Source organism: Mustela nivalis (genome assembly GCF_964662115.1).
Source record: "Mustela nivalis genome assembly, chromosome: 8".
Lineage (NCBI taxonomy): Eukaryota > Metazoa > Chordata > Mammalia > Carnivora > Mustelidae > Mustela > Mustela nivalis.
Window position 1 is genome coordinate 23,456,461 of NC_139027.1, and position 17,328 is coordinate 23,473,788.

At 44.7% G+C, this 17,328-nt stretch overlaps 2 pseudogenes across 2 annotated transcripts in view; one reads left to right on the forward strand and one right to left on the reverse strand.

Moving 5' to 3' along the window:
• LOC309870611 (intraflagellar transport protein 172 homolog) overlaps positions 1-17,328 on the forward strand; it is an 89,515-nt pseudogene that overhangs the window by 36,365 nt on the left and 35,822 nt on the right. The window lies entirely within an intron of this gene.
• Positions 13,410-15,493, reverse strand: LOC309871924 (glucokinase regulatory protein-like; annotated as a pseudogene). The gene is made up of 6 exons (XR_014316508.1): positions 15,448-15,493; positions 14,827-14,894; positions 14,349-14,445; positions 14,072-14,169; positions 13,892-13,974; positions 13,410-13,421 (listed from the first exon to the last, which is right to left on the reverse strand). The product of XR_014316508.1 is annotated as a glucokinase regulatory protein-like (transcript).

The window sequence follows — 17,328 nt, forward strand, 5'->3', positions numbered from 1 at the left end:
TATGCTAATGAGGTAGAAAAGAAAAGTTACTTCTCCCTTTACTTTGGGAGGCTGAATTAACCTTGATTCTAGAATCTGATCAAGACATTATTAGAAAGGAAAACTCACAGGTCAGCCTCTTTCATGGAAACAGACACAAAATTCCTAAACTTAGTATCGGCAAACTTGATCCAACAATATATAAAAAGGATCATGAATAGTGTCACAAACATGTTATATCTGTTTCAGGAATTCACAGTTGGTTTAATACTTTAAAAATTGTCTTTCAGCACTTTAATAGAATAAACAAGAAAAATCATATGAACATCTCAATAGAGGCAGAAAAAGTGCTTGATAAAATTCAACACCCATTCATGCTAAAATTCTTAGCAACCAGAAGTAAAAGGGAGCTTTCTTCATCTGCTAAATAATATTTACAAAAGCCACACAGCAAACATTATGCATAAATGGTAAGTTAAAGAAAACCTTCCTCTACATAAAGAAAGAAGATAAAAATCCCCACTATCTACTCAACACAGTACTGAAATCTTACTCCATGCAATAAAGCAAGGAAAAGAAATAGAAGTCATAGGATTAGAAAAGAAGAAATAAAGTTATCATATGCAGACAATGGGACTGTGTAGGGAATCACAAAATGCCTTTGGAAAAGCATCTACCGATCCATTTTCAGGATTGATAAGCAAATTAAGCAAGATTTTTAGATAAAAGGTCAATATAGGAAACCTCCCCCCCTTTTTTTGAAAAGTCCATTTTATTTTGAGGTATTTATTATTATTTTTTAAAGATTTTATTTATGGGTGCCTGGGTGGCTCAGTGGGTTAAGCCTCTGCCTTCAGCTCAGGTCATGATCTCAGGATCCTGGGATGGTGGCCCACGTCGGGCTCTCTGCTCGGCAGGGAGCCTGCTTCTCCTCTTTCTCTCCCTCTGCCTGCCTCTCTGCCTAATTGTGATCTCTGTCTGTCAAATAAATGAATAAAAAGAAATCTTTAAAGATTTTATTTATTTATTTGAGATAGAGACAGTGAGAGAGAACATGAGAGGAGAGAAGATCAGAGGGAGAAGCAGACTCCCCATGGAGCTGGTAGCCTGATGAGGGACTCAATTCCAGAACTCCAGGATCATGACCTGAGCCAAATGCAGTTGCTTAACCAACTGAGCCACCCACGCACTCTATTTTGAAGTGTTGACATAATTTAGAAAATGCCTTTTTTTTTTTTTTAAGATTTTTTTTGAAATAATCTCTACACCCAGTGTGGGGCTCAAACTTACTATCCTTAGATCAAGAATCACATGCTCTACTGACTGAGCCAGGCAGGTGCCCCTAGAAAATGGCATTTAAAAGACCAGACCTGGGTGGCTCAGTGTGTTAAAGCCTCTGCCTTCGGCTCAGGTCATGATCCCAGGGTCCTGGGATCGAGCCCCGCATTGGGCTCTCTGCTCAGCGGGGACCCTGCTTCCCCCTCTCTCTCTGTCTGCCTCTCTGCCTACTTGTGATCTCTGTCTGCCAAATAAATAAATAAAATCTTTTAAAAAGTAATAATAATAATAAAATAAAATACCAGAATTGTGTCCCTCCTAATAATCATCATGACCTTTGAAATTGTCTCCCATCCCTCCAAAGTAATTCTGATAAGTCTTAGATCCAACTTCCCCATTTAAAGAAATAGAGAAGAAAAATGGAACATATTAAATAACAACATGGGTATTTAATCAGTAAAATCTTGCCTGCAAAACCCTAGAGGACAAATGATCCATTTGTTTAACATATAAATGGAAAGAATAAAAGAAAGATATGGAGGTAGGGAATCTACAAATTATAAGGAAATTAAACACACCATCCAATCTCAATATGTGAACCTTATTTAGATCTTGAGTCAAACAGACTGTAAAAAATGATTTTTATCATTTATGATACATTTGGTATTTGAATACTGATGGATATTTGATGGTACTCAAAGATTATTGTTAAATTTTTAGGCATATAATGATACTGTGATTAAGTATTTTCTCTTAAAAGAGTCTTTACCTTTTAGAAACACATATTTAATTAGGAATGAAATTATGTTACCCGACATTTGCCTTGTCAAAACAATGTCAGAGTTGAAGCTGGGTTATGGAATCACGAAGATTCATTATGCACTTTTTTTAAATATTTATTTTTTTATTTATTTGACAGAGATCACAAGTAGGCAGAGAGGCAGGCGGGGGTCAGGGGGGTGGGGAGCAGGCTCACTGCTGAGCAGACAGTCCGATGCAAGGTTCGATCCCAGGACCCTGAGATCATGACCTGAGCCAAAGGCAGAGGCTTAACCCACTGAGCTACCCAGGTGCCCCTGAGCCACCGTTTTTACCTTCAGATGCCCAAGATGAAAAGCAACAGTTACTCCCATGGTTTAAGAACCTAACCATCTAGGCACTTGGGTGGGTCAGTTGGTTGAGTGTCTCTTGATTTGGGCTCGTGTCCTGATCTGAGAGTCATGGGATCAAGCCCCACATTGGGCTCCATGCTCAGTGGGAAACCGACTTGAGGTTTCTCTCTCTCTCTCTCCCCTCACTGCCCCTCCTCACTGCTTGTGCACACGCTCTCCCTAAATAAATAAAAATAAAATCTTTTGTTTTTTAAAAAAGGACATGACCTTCCACCATTTTGGAAAAACTGTAAAAGCTCCAGAATTCCCATACAGTACAAAGGTTGGGGGAGGAAAAACGGACCCTGGGCTTTTTAGACAACCTAAAAGGCTTAAAGCAGATTATACTCAATGTAGACAAGGAACTATATTTGCCCTTTCTTATATCTAAGTGTTCTGGAACAATGCACACCTGTTAAAGTCAATGAACGTTCATGCCTCACCTGTTACATGGGGGAAAGTGGGCATTCGTCTTTTCCTCTTAAAAATGTTAAAATGAACTTTGCAACTTTAAAAAACATGCTGCTTTAAAATGAAAATATTATATATAATGTCACTTATCATGTATTATGAAAAAGAGATAAAGCGATGTATTAACTCCCAAGGGGTTGACAAATTTTGACAACGAACGTTTTGAGGGTCCAAACAGGCTGGGAAAAGCTGCTGCAGGTGGTGGGGTGCTGAGAGATTTTGTTTGTTGGCTCAGTCAGTTTTGGCGGAGTGACACAGTCAGCCCCGGGAAGCTCTGTGCGTGTGGTTTCTCTTCCATAAAGCCAGGTCTATGTTCTACGCTCTAGGCTGGAAAAAGTTGGTAGGAGACCAGCCAGCATACCATAAATAGATGAAGTCCTAGTGAGGACAGTAATACTCAAGTGGGATTGCTGTGTTTGAGAGATGTTTATGAGAAGAAAAAACACTGAAAGGAACTTTGTGGCCAAATATGTTGATAACTAGATCTACCTCCAAGATCTAGAGTATAGGCTAATGCTGTCCAATAGAATTTTCTATGATGATGGAAATATCCAAGATCTGCTCTGTCCAGTGTGATAGCCTCTAGCCACATGTGATACTTGAAACGTCCACAGTGCGAGTAAGGAACTGAATTTTAAATTGTATGTAATTTTGGTTAATTTAAATTTGAATGGCCCCACGTGGCCAGTGGATACCGGACTGGGTAGCACAGGTCTAGACAATTAATTTGAGCGGCAAGGTGAACATCTCCGCATAGATTTTATAAGCACTTCAAATGGCATAGTTCATTTTCAGCCTCCGACCACACAACTTCTGCCTAATGTTTCCTATGTTGTTCAGAATACCATCATCTTGTCAGTCACCCAGGGTTAAAATTGAAAAGTCATTTATTCATTTCATTTCACAAACACCCAGGGAGCACTTACTAAATGTCAGGGAACATTTTTCATGGAACTAGAACAATCATAAAATTTGTACAGAACCACAAAAGATCCCAAACTGCCAAAACAATCTTGGGGGAGGAAAAAAACACATCTGGAGGGGTCACAATCCCAGATTTCAAGGTATACTACTACAAAGCTATAACAATCAAAATAGTATGGTACTGGCACAAAAACAGGCACACAGATCAATGGAACAGAATAGAAAGTCAGAAATAAACCCATGATGATATGGTCAATTAATCTTTGACAAAGGAGGAAATATGTGATGGGAAAAAGTCTCTTCAAGAAATGGTGTTAAGAACACTGACTAGCTACATGCAAAAGGATGAGATTGGACCATTTTCTTACAAAATACACAAAAATAAACTCAAAACAGGTAAAGGACCTCTATGTGAGACCTGAAACCATAAAAATCCTGGAAGAGAGCGCAGGGAGTAAGTTCTCTGACATTGGCCACAGCAACATATTTCTAGATATGTCTCCTGAGGCAAGGGAAAGAAAAGCAGAAATAAACTGTTAGGACTACACCAAAACAAAAAGCTTCTGCACAGCACAGGAAGCAACCAACAAAACCAAACAACAACTTACTGAGTGGGAGAAGATATTTGCTAATGACATATCTGATAAAGGGTTAGTATCCAATATAGAGAGAGAAATTCCACAATTCAACACCCCAAAAACCAAGTAATCCAATTAGAAATGGGCCGAAGAGAGGTGCCTGGTTGGCTCAGTCAGCAAAGTGTCCGACTCCCTATTTCAGCTCAGGTCGTGATCTCAGAATCATGAGATCAAACCCCATGTTGGGCTCCACACTCAGGGCTGAGTCTCCTTGAGATTCTCTCCCTCGCCTTCTGCCCATCCCCCACACTCATGTTCTCTCTCTCTCTAAAATAAATAAGTAAAATATTTTTAAATATTTAAAATAAAGTTATATTATCCAGTAATTGCATTATTGGATATTTACCCAGAAACGTTGAAAACACTAATTCAAAAGGATATAGTACCACTATATATATAGCAGCATTATTTTTTTAAAAGATTTTATTTATTCAATTGAGAGAGAGAATGGATGAGTGAGGCGGAGGGACAGAGGGAGGGAGAGAAGCAGGCTCCCCCTGAGCAAGGAGCCTGACAGGGGGCTTGATCCAGGACCCCAGATTCATAATCTGAGCCGAAGGCGGACACTTAACCAACTAAGTCACCCAGGTGTCCCCAGAGTAGCATTATTTACAACAGCTAAATTATGGAAGGACTCCAAGTGTCCACTGATAGATGAATAAATAAAGAATATGTGATACACACACACGCACACACACACAATGGAATATTGTTCAGTCATAAAAATGAATGAAATCTTGAAAAAAATGAGCGAAACCTTGTCATTTGCAACAACGTGCATGGATCTAGAGAGTATAACGCGAGGTGAAATAAGCTGGTCAGAGGAAGACAAATTCCTCGTGATTTCACTCACATGCGGAATTTAAGAAACAAAACAAATGAATAAAGGAAAAACAAAGAGAGAAATCAAAAGAGAGACTCAAGTACAGAGAACAAACATGGTTCCCAGAGGTGGGGGGTGGGGGATGGGTGCACGGGATTAAGAGTACACTTATCTGGATAAGCACTGAGTGATGTATAGAATTGTTGATTTACTATACTGTACACCTGCAACTAATATAACACTGTATGTTAACTATACGGCAATTAAAATTTTAAAATAATAAAATAATATAAAAATTTCCTGTCTTAAAAAAAAAATGTGACGGGGCACCTGGGTGGCTCAGTGGGATAAAGCTCTGCCTTCAGCTCAGGGCATGATCCCAGGGTCAGGGGATCAAGCCCTGCATGGGTCTCTCTGCTCAGCAGGGAGCCTGCTTCCTCCTCTCTCCCTGCCTGCCTCTCTGCCTGCTTGTGATCTCTGTCAAATAAATAAATAAAATCGTAAAAAAAAAACAAACCTCGGACATCTTTTTTTTTTTTTTTTTTAAGATTTATTTATATCTGAGAGAGAGAGAGCTTGGAGCAGGGGGAGGGGAGGGAGAAAGGAGGAAGGGAGAGAGCCAGACTCCCTGCTGAGCGCAAGGCAGGACACAGGGCTTGATCTCACAATCCTGAGATTATGACCTGAGCCTAAATCAAGAGTCACAGACCAACTGAGCCACCCAGGAGCCCCCACATCTTCCCATTATATATAGAATGAATATATATATATGTATATATACATACATATATTTATGTATGTATGAACTCTTCAGCCTGGCATTGAAAGCCCTCTACAATGTCACCTCTGTCAATTTTCCAGATTTTTTCTCTCACTGACCTCCCTATACTTCTACATTCCAACCACATAGGTGTCCTCTCTTCAAACATATCCAACACTCTTCAGTTTCCCCTGCTTTTCCCCAATCCATTCCTTCCAACTGGAAAGTCGTCCCTACTGTCTTCCATCCACCCTATCCATGTCCAAAGCCCTTCTCTTCTTCTGAAGCACAATTCAATCCTGAGCTCCCTCAGAGGCATTTTCTAGATCCCCCTGCTTCAAAAGACTGCCTCCAACCTCTTCAGCAATATTTATACTTCTATTAACTCTTATCATTTTCTCTTTCATTATGTATATATCCATCTGTCTCCCCAGGTTCGCCTAGAGCTCCTAGAGGGTACTGTTGGGGTTTTATTTTTCTTCAATGTCTAGTGCGCCACCATACATAATGGGAGCTCAAGGTTTGCTGAAATAAACCGAAAGGAACAGGACTGAGCATGATTGACACTTCTAGGAAGACATCCATAGGCACTGTCTCAACTCCCCTCTTCCCCCACCCAGTTCCTCCCCTGGCCCAAGAGGTAGGCGTTTCCAGTGCTTCAGAGGCAGGGACGGGGAGCAGGGGATTTCCAGGGAAGGTTGCATCACATACCTCTGAGGCTCTCTTGGCTGCCACCTGTTCCCTGCTCTGTCTTCCAGAGAAGAGCAGCCAAAGCCTCCAAAGGAATAAACCAAGTAGTAGTAGAAGGCTGACACATGACGGAGGAGGTATGGCCAGCCGCCAAATCGGTGCCATTTCTCAACCCCCTGCCTCTCTCAGCCAAACAATATTACCCCTCAAGGCTGTGACTCCATATGACAGCACAATGGTCATTGCAATGTCAACCTGACAGGGCCCAGCCAATGTGCGAGCTGCTTGGGTCTCTTCTCTGAGATGTGTCCATCAGAGGCCCCTTCCTGCAGCTGCCCATGGGCTCTGCCTTGGCAGCCAATGCTCAGGGAAGACCTCCTTTAGCATTCTACTAGGATTGGGTTGGCCAAGTTGGCATAGAGAGTATGGAGGGAAGATTTCAAAGGAGCAGCCCCTCCAAAGGGCTTATCTTGTCCTATAAGCATCTTCTCTGGAACCTTTCACTCTCTAGAGGTCCAGGTCTGCTGTCCTATGTTCCCAACCACAAATTAGAATACTGAGGCAAGTACATTTAGGAAAGCTAGGCTATCATAAGAACAGATACTCTCAGGAAATGTGATTATACATGGTTTCCTAACTCCAAAGATTGACACATTTCTTAGTTGCTATAGTATTGAAACAGAGATGAGATGTCACTTAGGGAAATTAAATGATCTTAGAGGAACACTCAGCTCTAAAATCCATAGTCTCATTTTCTAGAAGATTTATTATGTCATTACACCCAGAGCTAACTGGATTCTCTATGGTTAATTCCCTATAAACAACATTTACAAAGAATCAAATTATGCTATAGTAAAGATTAATAAAATTGACCAGGCTTTTTTTTTTTTCTTGTAGGAATGCTAATTGGAAGATCAATTCAATTAAATAGCTATTGAATAGCAGGCACTGTTTTTGAAAAAGACAATGATGGTATCTCACCTCACAGAATTTTCAACCCACTGGGGCAGCCAAAGTAATATTCTCAGGAAGCCCATTATCAAGGAAGTGGTTAAAAAACACATGATATGTCCATATTATGAAAGACTTTGCAGTCATATAAAGATTATAAAGAATGATACTTGATAGGCTGAGCACACCTTCCGTGGCAGATTACTAGTATATGCCAGCCTGATGTTCTAAGGTTAAGGGTCAAGGTACAGCTTTGGTTCTTAGAACACGTGTGTACAATTTGACAAACACTTATAAAAGGATTTTATTTATTTATTGACAGAGTGAGAGAGAGAGGAGTCTCTAAGCAGGGAGAGGCGTAAAGGGAGAGGGAGAAGCAGGCTTCCCATTGAGCAGAGAGCCAGACACAGGGCTTAATCCCAGGACCCCAGGATGGTGACCTGACTCAAAGTCAGATGCTTAAGCACCTGAGCCACCCAGGTGCCCCACTTTTTTCTCTATGTGTTTAAAAATGTATTTTTTCAGGGTATCTGGGTGGCTCAATGCATTAAGCCTCTGCCTTCAGTTCAAGTCATGATCTCAGGGTCCGGGGATCGAGCCCCGCATTGGGCTCTCTGCTCAGCAGGAAGCATGCTTCCCCCTCTATCTCTGCCTGTCTCTCTGCCTGCTTGTGATCTCTGTCTGTGAAATAAATAAATAAAATCTTAAAAAAAAAACCCCAAAAACACCTTGGACATCTTTTTTTTTTTTTTTTTTAAGATTTATTTATATTTGAGAGAGAGAGAGAGAGTGTGGAACAGGGGGAAGGGAGGGAGAAAGGAGGAAGGGAGAGAGCCAGACTCCCTGCTGAGCGCAAGGCAGGACACAGGGCTTGATCTCACAATCCTGAGATTATGACCTGAGCCTAAATCAAGAGTCACAGACCAACTGAGCCACCCAGGAGCCCCCTGACATCTTCCCATTGCATATAGAATGAATATATATATATATATATATATATTTATGTATGTATGAACTCTTCAGCCTGGCATTGAAAGCCCTCTACAATGTCACCTCTGTCAATTTTCCAGATTTTTTCTCTCACTGACCTCCCTATACTTCTACATTCCAACCACATAGGTGTCCTCTCTTCAAACATATCCAACACTCTTCAGTTTCCCTTGCTTTTCCCCAATCCATTCCTTCCAACTGGAAAGTCGTCCCTACTGTCTTCCATCCACCCTATCCATGTCCAAAGCCCTTCCCTTCTTCTGAAGCACAATTCAATCCTGAGCTCCCCCAGAGGCATTTTCTAGATCCCCCTACTTCAAAAGACTGCCTCCAACCTCTTCAGCAATATTTATACTTCTACTAACTTTTATCATTTTCTCTTTCATTATGTATATATCCATCTGTCTCCCCAGGTTCGCCTAGAGTTCCTAGAGGGTGGGGTTGGGGTTTTATTTTTCTTCAATGTCTAGTGTGCCACCATACATAATTGGAGCTCAAGGTTTGCTGAAATAAACCGAAAGGAACAGGACTGAGCATGATTGACACTTCTAGGAAGACATCCATAGGCACTGTCTCAACTCCCCTCTTCCCCCACCCAGTTCCTCCCCTGGCCCAAGAGGTAGGCGTTTCCAGTGCTTCAGAGGCAGGGACGGGGAGCAGGGGATTTCCAGGGAAGGTTGCATCACATACCTCTGAGGCTCTCTTGGCTGCCACCTGTTCCCTGCTCTGTCTTCCAGAGAAGAGCAGCCAAAGCCTCCAAAGGAATAAACCAAGTAGTAGTAGAAGGCTGACACATGACGGAGGAGGTATGGCCAGCCGCCAAATCGGTGCCATTTCTCAACCCCCTGCCTCTCTCAGCCAAACAATATTACCCCTCAAGGCTGTGACTCCATATGACAGCACAATGGTCATTGCAATGTCAACCTGACAGGGCCCAGCCAATGTGCGAGCTGCTTGGGTCTCTTCTCTGAGATGTGTCCATCAGAGGCCCCTTCCTGCAGCTGCCCATGGGCTCTGCCTTGGCAGCCAATGCTCAGGGAAGACCTCCTTTAGCATTCTACTAGGATTGGGTTGGCCAAGTTGGCATAGAGAGTATGGAGGGAAGATTTCAAAGGAGCAGCCCCTCCAAAGGGCTTATCTTGTCCTATAAGCATCTTCTCTGGAACCTTTCACTCTCTAGAGGTCCAGGTCTGCTGTCCTATGTTCCCAACCACAAATTAGAATACTGAGGCAAGTACATTTAGGAAAGCTAGGCTATCATAAGAACAGATACTCTCAGGAAATGTGATTATACATGGTTTCCTAACTCCAAAGATTGACACATTTCTTAGTTGCTATAGTATTGAAACAGAGATGAGATGTCACTTAGGGAAATTAAATGATCTTAGAGGAACACTCAGCTCTAAAATCCATAGTCTCATTTTCTAGAAGATTTATTATGTCATTACACCCAGAGCTAACTGGATTCTCTATGGTTAATTCCCTATAAACAACATTTACAAAGAATCAACTTGTGCTATACTATAAAACTCGCCAGGTTTTTTTTTCTTGTAGGAATGCTAATTGGAAGATCAATTCAATTAAATAGCTATTGAATAGCAGGCACTGTTTTTGAAAAAGACAATGATGGTATCTCACCTCACAGAATTTTCAACCCACTGGGGCAGCCAAAGTAATATTCTCAGGAAGCCCATTATCAAGGAAGTGGTTAAAAAACACATGATAGGGCGCCTGGGTGGCTCAGTGGGTTAAGCCCCTGCCTTCAGCTCAGGTCATGATCTCAGGGTCCTGGGATCGAGGCCCGCATCGGGCTCTCTGCTCAGCAGGGAGCCTGCTTCCCTCCCTCTCTCTCTGCCTGCCTCTCTGTCTACTTGTGATCTCTCTCTGTCAAATAAATAAATAAATAAATCTTTAAAAAAAAAAAACAAAACACATGATATGTCCATATTATGAAAGACTTTGCAGTCATATAAAGATTATAAAGAATGATACTTGATAGGCTGAGCACACCTTCCGTGGCAGATTACTAGTATATGCCAGCCTGATATTCTAAGGTTAAGGGTCAAGGTACAGCTTTGGTTCTTAGAACACGTGTGTACAATTTGACAAACACTTATAAAAAGGATTTTATTTATTTATTGACAGAGTGAGAGAGAGAGGAGTCTCTAAGCAGGGAGAGGGGTAAAGGGAGAGGGAGAAGCAGGCTTCCCATTGAGCAGAGAGCCAGACACAGGGCTTAATCCCAGGACCCCAGGATGGTGACCTGACTCAAAGTCAGATGCTTAAGTACCTGAGCCACCCAGGTGCCCCACTTTTTTCTCTATGTGTTTAAAAATGTATTTTTTCAGGGTATCTGGGTGGCTCAATGCATTAAGCCTCTGCCTTCAGTTCAGGTCATGATCTCAGGGTCCGGGGATCGATCCCCGCACCAAGCTCCCTGCTCACTGGGGAGCCTGCTTCCCTCCCTCTCTCCCTGCCTCTCTGCCTACTTGTGATCTCTTTCAAATAAAGAAATAAAATCTTTTTTAAAAATATATTCCTTGTTGGGACGCCTGAGTGGCTCAGTTGGTTAAGCAGCTGCCTTCGGCTCAGGTCATGATCCCAGCGTCCTGGGATCGAGTCCCACATTGGGCTCCTTGCTCGGCAGGGAGCCTGCTTCTCCCTCTGCCTCTGCCTGCCATTCTGTCTGCCTGTGCTCGCTCTCTCCCCATCTCTCTCTCTCTGATAAATAAAATCTTTAAAAATATATATATATATATATTCCTTGTGTCTTGAATATTCACTCACCATTATGTTTGAGTTTTGTGATCTCTGTCAAATAAATAAATAAAATATTTTTTAAAAATGATGATATGGATATATTTATACTGAAAAGTGTTCTTATTTTTCAGTGAAGAGAAGCAAGTTACAAACAGCATGGCAAGGATGGTCCTATTTTTGTATAAGTATATTTACACACTTACACATGCATAAAAAAGCCTAGAGGGACGTTCTCCAAAATTTGTCTGAGTGGCTTTTTGGAAGAAGGGTGGGTTTTTTTCTTTTTTGTTTTAAACAGGTTTTATTTATTTATTTGACAGAGAGATCACAGGTATGCAGGGAGGCAGCAGAGAGAGAGAGGAGGAAGCAGGCTCCCTGTGGAGCAGAGAGCCAGATGCCGGACTCTATCCCAGGACCCTGAGATCATGACCTGAGCCAAAGGCAGAGGCTTTAACCCACTCAGCCATCCAGGCAGCCCATTCTAAGGATATGTTTTTAAAAAGGGAAACTGGGTGTTTTGTTTTCGTAACACTACAAAAAAAAAAAAAAAAGCATTTGTATCTGAGATTTATTCTTTTCCTTGGCACAGTCAAGGTCGAATTTAAGGAATATAAGCGATCCCTTAGATCCTTTAGTCTCCTGAGAACACTGGGGCTCAGTGAGCCCACTGAGCCACCCAGACGCCCCTGGAAGAAGGTTCTTATGGATGCTTTTCTCCTTTTGATTTCTGTATTTTCCAAAGTGTTTACAATAAAAATATTGCTACTATAATTATAATTTTCTTTAAAAACACAGATCTTTTTCAAAGATCACAGGTTAACATTCCCTACTATATCCCCTATCCCTGGAATAGGACTTGGCACGTGATAGGTACATAATGAATGAATGAGTAAAAGAATCTGGCTCAATTCATGGATATGGTTGAAATTTGTACTGTAAAGTGAAATAAACCGCGGACGCTACTGTAAAGTGAAATAAACCGCGGACGTTACTGTAAAGTGAAATAAACCGTGGACGTAGAGTCACCAGGCCAGGGTTCGAGTCCTGGCTCCTGCTTTAGCCACGTGGCTGTGATTACAATGCTTTAATCTCTTAGTTTCAGCTTCTTTATCTGAGATGGGGGGAATAACCTACATCCTACATCCCTTATGAACCCATTATGAGAAATGATATTATAAATGAAATAGTTTGTAAAGTACAGAGTCCTACGTGTGTATTAGGTATGATGACGGCACAGTGGAAGCTGGAAGAAGCATCTCACATCAAGGAGGGTTCTAGACAATGTGGGTTTCATCGGAGAGGACTTCTCAGAAGATGCAAGATGTCAAAGGAGACAACGAATGTGGAAAGTATGCCAAAAAAGTAGAGCTGTGACCAATGAACACCATTTGGAAGGGAAGACAAAGGTACGCACTGGAAGGAGCATGGACCCCCTGGCTCAGGGGGAAGGGCTTCCTTTGAGTTCTGAGTGAAGGTAAAAAAGCATGGCAGCTGTTTGGTCAAGTCAGGAAGCTTCCTGGAAGAGGTGATCTGCATAATGGATGAGACCACATCTCTCCAGCGCAACCCTTCAGGGTCCTGACGGTGCCCTTGGATGGTGGGCAGGAGTTAGGTGAGAAAACCGAGGAACCACAAATGCAAAGCTGCCTTCTTTCTTGGGCCACAAAGCACAGCTGAACTAATATTCAGATGTCCCAGTGCCCTCTCCAGATCAAAATGCAAAGTATATCCAAATTGATAATTATTTCTATGATTATTTTCAGTGCTTGTGCTGATAATGTATTGCTAAAGCATTATCAGTGCTTCAGTAGTGAAATTATAATTAGTAAAATTATAATTACAAATATAATCAATTATAATTAGTGAAAACTAGTGAAATTATCATTTCATTATATTACAGAGAATATCTGTATTTTGTCTGCAGTGAATTCAGCATAGTGACCTTGCAAGGATATAACCTTAAAGACTTTTGTATGGTGAGGATGACTATAACATCAACAATGAACCTGAAACAAGGGACAAATGAGTATCTGTCAGGTGACTGGTGGCCTGGTCTGTCTTTTTCATATATTCATGGGGAGAACTGAGCCACTTCCTTGGAATCACTGACCAGTGACCCGGTAACACAAGAACTTGCCCAGCTGGCTTTCTGGGAGTCCAACAAAGCTTTCCACCCTCCAGCCTTGAGGTTTGTTTGGTTGTATTTTGTTGTTGTTTTGTTTTGTTTTTAGATTTTATTTATTTATTTGTCAGACAGAGATCACAAGTAGGTAGCAGTAGGGGGCAGCAGGCTCTCTGCTGAGCAGAGAGCCTGATACAGGACTCAATCCCAGGAGCCTAAGATCATGACCTGAGCCAAAGGCAGAGGCTTAACCCACGGAGCCACCCAGGCACCCCAGCCTTGAGTTTTCTAATTTCTGGAACCCTTCCCCCTCTGAGTCCCTCAGCACAGAGAACACCCTCTCATTCCCCATACCTGGATGAAGTTCCCTTCGTATTCGAAGAAAAGCAGTGGCCACGTGATGCTGATGATGGAGGGAAGAGCTTCCTCAGAGGGGTCTGGAGAAACAGAGAGAGAATGAGCCAGAGCAGCATCCCCAGGAAGGCCTTGCTGTAACTGCCACCCCAGGTTCCGTCCCCAAGGCTGGACCCTCACCGGCAGGGTCTGCCCCACGGTGCTATGCGCCAGGGCCTGGATGTGGGCCGTCTTCTCCTTCACCTGCTCCACCAGCGCCTGCACCTCCGTGAGGTTGTCTAGGAGAGGGGAGGGCGCCAGAGATGAAAGCTGATCCCGTTCCCTGCGGTCCTGTCAGGACACGCGCCCCTCTCCCTCCCTCGGAGCAGGTGCTTTAAGACCCAGAAAAATGACAGCTCCCCTGAGTCACTCCCCTGCCTCCCTCTGCTCACCCCACCGCTCCTGCCTTCCCTCTCACCATCCAGGGTGAAAATGAAGACCACGGTGCCGATTTCTGTGAGGGATGGCAAGATGCACGTCAGGAGGTCCTCTTGGGAGAAGGAGAACTGGGGACCCTGGGCACGAGAAGATGGGGGGCCCCTCCCATGAAAAACTCCCGCACACAGACCTGGGGACCACAGAGAGCCTCACAGGACCTCTCACACAGCGTGTTTGTACACAGATGGAAGAACCGAGGTTCAACGAGGTCAAGTGTTTTGCCCAAGATGATGCAGCAAGTTGAGGGCAGAGCCCTGGACTAGAGCCAGCTTTAGAGGGAGAATCGAGCCTCCCGCCCTCCCTGTGCTACCCCAAAGCCTCCTGACCTCTAACCCATATTCCCTTCCCTGGACTGTCTGCCTGCTCTCCTCCCCCACCTGTCCCCAGCGCCCCTCACCTCCCACTCCCTGCACACCTGTCACCTTCACAACCTGCCCCATGTCCCGTCATCCCCCCACCTGGTGGAGGAGCTCCGTCCTCTGGTTAAACTTGTCACTGTGATCACCAGTGAGAAAGCCGCGGACATCTCAGTAGTCTGGAACGTTTAAGGACAGGGAGAAAGGTGTCATGGGCTTTATAGGAAAGACTGAATCTAGGCTTGGGGGAACGTTCATGGTCTTAAAAGAATGTGCCAAGAGGGGTGTAGGGTGAGGTGTCACACACACGGGAGGCCACAGCTAAGCGGGGCTGGAAGTGGAGGAACCAAGGCCTGAGTAGGGGTTCACAGCAAGGAGCATTTGACTGAAATGTCTATTCTTTTTTTTTTAAGATTTTAATTATTTTTTGGACAGAGAGAGATCACAAGAACGCAGAAAGACAGGCAGAGAGAGAGAGAAGAGGAAGCAGACTCCCTGCTGAGCAGAGAGCCCAATGCGGGACTCGATCCCAGGACCCTGAGATCATGACCTTAGCCGAAGGCAGCGGCTTAACCCACTGAGCCACCCAGGCGCCCTGAAATGCCTATTCAAACAGGACAGTCTGGACATCGAATGAGGAACCCCCATGGGCTGGGGATAGGGGTAGGAAATCGGTTTGCATTCAGGAGGAGCCAGGAAGAAAGTCTGGAACTGGGGTCCCACCGGCACTAAAGGTGTAGATACACTCCACTCCATCCATGATGGCCATGATGCCCAGGGTCTGCCAGCCAACCAGGTACACACCACCTTTTTTCTCCAGGCTGAGCACAGGCCAGAAGTCAGGACACGAGAGGAAATACGAAAGTGAGAAAAGATCAGGGATCAGAGCAAGATGCACACGGCCAAGCACAGGTGCAAACCAACAGAAAGGTTACCGCGCCCTCCACCACGCAGACCTGCTCCCCTCACCGCGTTAAGGAGTCCTCAGGGTCTCCGCTGTTCTCAGGACAGTCCCCCATCCACGCGACCTCCCCACTCCTAACACGTTTCCACACACCTGGTGCTGGCTTGCATCGTCAGGGCAGCGATCTTCGGGCTTTGACTCTAGGTCACCTGATGAGCCCGCTCTAATGTCCGCAGGATTTCCAGAAGGCACCTGGGAGAAAGGCCACCAGCTCCCGGGGCGGGCCCAGGGCCCCCTCTAGACAGCATGGGTACCCAGCCCTGCCCAGGGGAAGGCACAATTCCCTGACAACTAACTTCTGCTGCTCCCTAGCGGAGGTGCAGGGAGTCCTGTCAGAACGCAGGGCAGAGGACAGAAAGGACTTCCGGGAGCAGAACACAAGACCCAACCGAGGCCGAAGGACACGAAGAGAGCGGGGCGAGGAGGACGGGCTCGGAGCGGACGCAGAGGTCAGCGGGGATTCTGGGAGCCAGGCCAGAGACACAGGCCCCCGCAGAAGGAGTTCTTCCTGCACGACCTGGGCCCTCCCCCAGCCAAAGACTCTCTGAAACGAGGTGAGCTTTCGTGTCCCAGGTGGGCTCAGGGATTAGGTGTCCCAGGTGAGCACAGAGATCAGTGGGACCTGAGGAGCCCAGGGTCCCCAGGAAACAAGTGAGACTTTGTGTGCTAAGAAACCCAGGCCAGCTCTTTTCCCAGGGCCCAGGGTGCGGTGGCGGTGGGACTGGCCCTGAAATGAGCATCCACTGCGGCACATACATTTTTGGTGAAGGAGACTCCTCCATTAAAAGGAGCAGGGCTAACAGTATCTCAGACTCATTTATATCGTCACTTGAATTACGCTACAAGCCTGGAATCTGGGAGTTGAGAAAAGGACCTCAGAAAGCACCCGGCCGCCCCGCCCCCCAGGACCACCACTGCATGTGCAGAGCCGCTCTTGAGGAATCCACAAGCCTTCCTTGGAACATTCCAGCGACAGAGCCTTCAGCTTCATCAAGAGGCCCACGCCAATGGTGAAGTCAGCAGAGCTCCCCGCACCTGGCCGGGCACCAGCATCTCCAGGGGTGGTCTCAAAAAACAAGGTATTTCAGGGCCTCACCCCAAAGTGACAACATCCGAGTTCTCGTACAAGGGTCTACGAATCTACTTTCTTCTTGCTTTAACACTCCTGAGGCTGAACATCCAGGGAACCACACCTGAGCACTATCGGTTTCACACGCTGACCTCTGGGATCAAAGCGGCCATCTACATAGAGAATAAGGCACAGAGTTCTCAGGAAAGGGGGACAGGGTGGGGTTTGAGTAGCCACAGGGGGACCCAAGAGGAGCCTAGGATGACAAAGGAGAATGGTTGCTACAATAAGGGAGCTGGGCAAAGGGGAATCAGAGGCCACTCAGCACCCACGGCTCCTTTGAACAGATGCTTCTCTTTGGGGTCCGCATCGTCCCAACCCTATTCTATCTCCTGGGCTTTGTTTTCCTTGTCTCTTCATTCCTGTTTTGAATGTCTGCTTTCTGGTATTTGATGTGGCCTCTGTAAGCTGCCTTCAGTCCTTCCCGAAACAAGAGACTACATCAACCAGTGGACCAAAAAAACGAAACAAAAACAGAAACAAAACAAAACAAAAACCCACCAAAAACAAA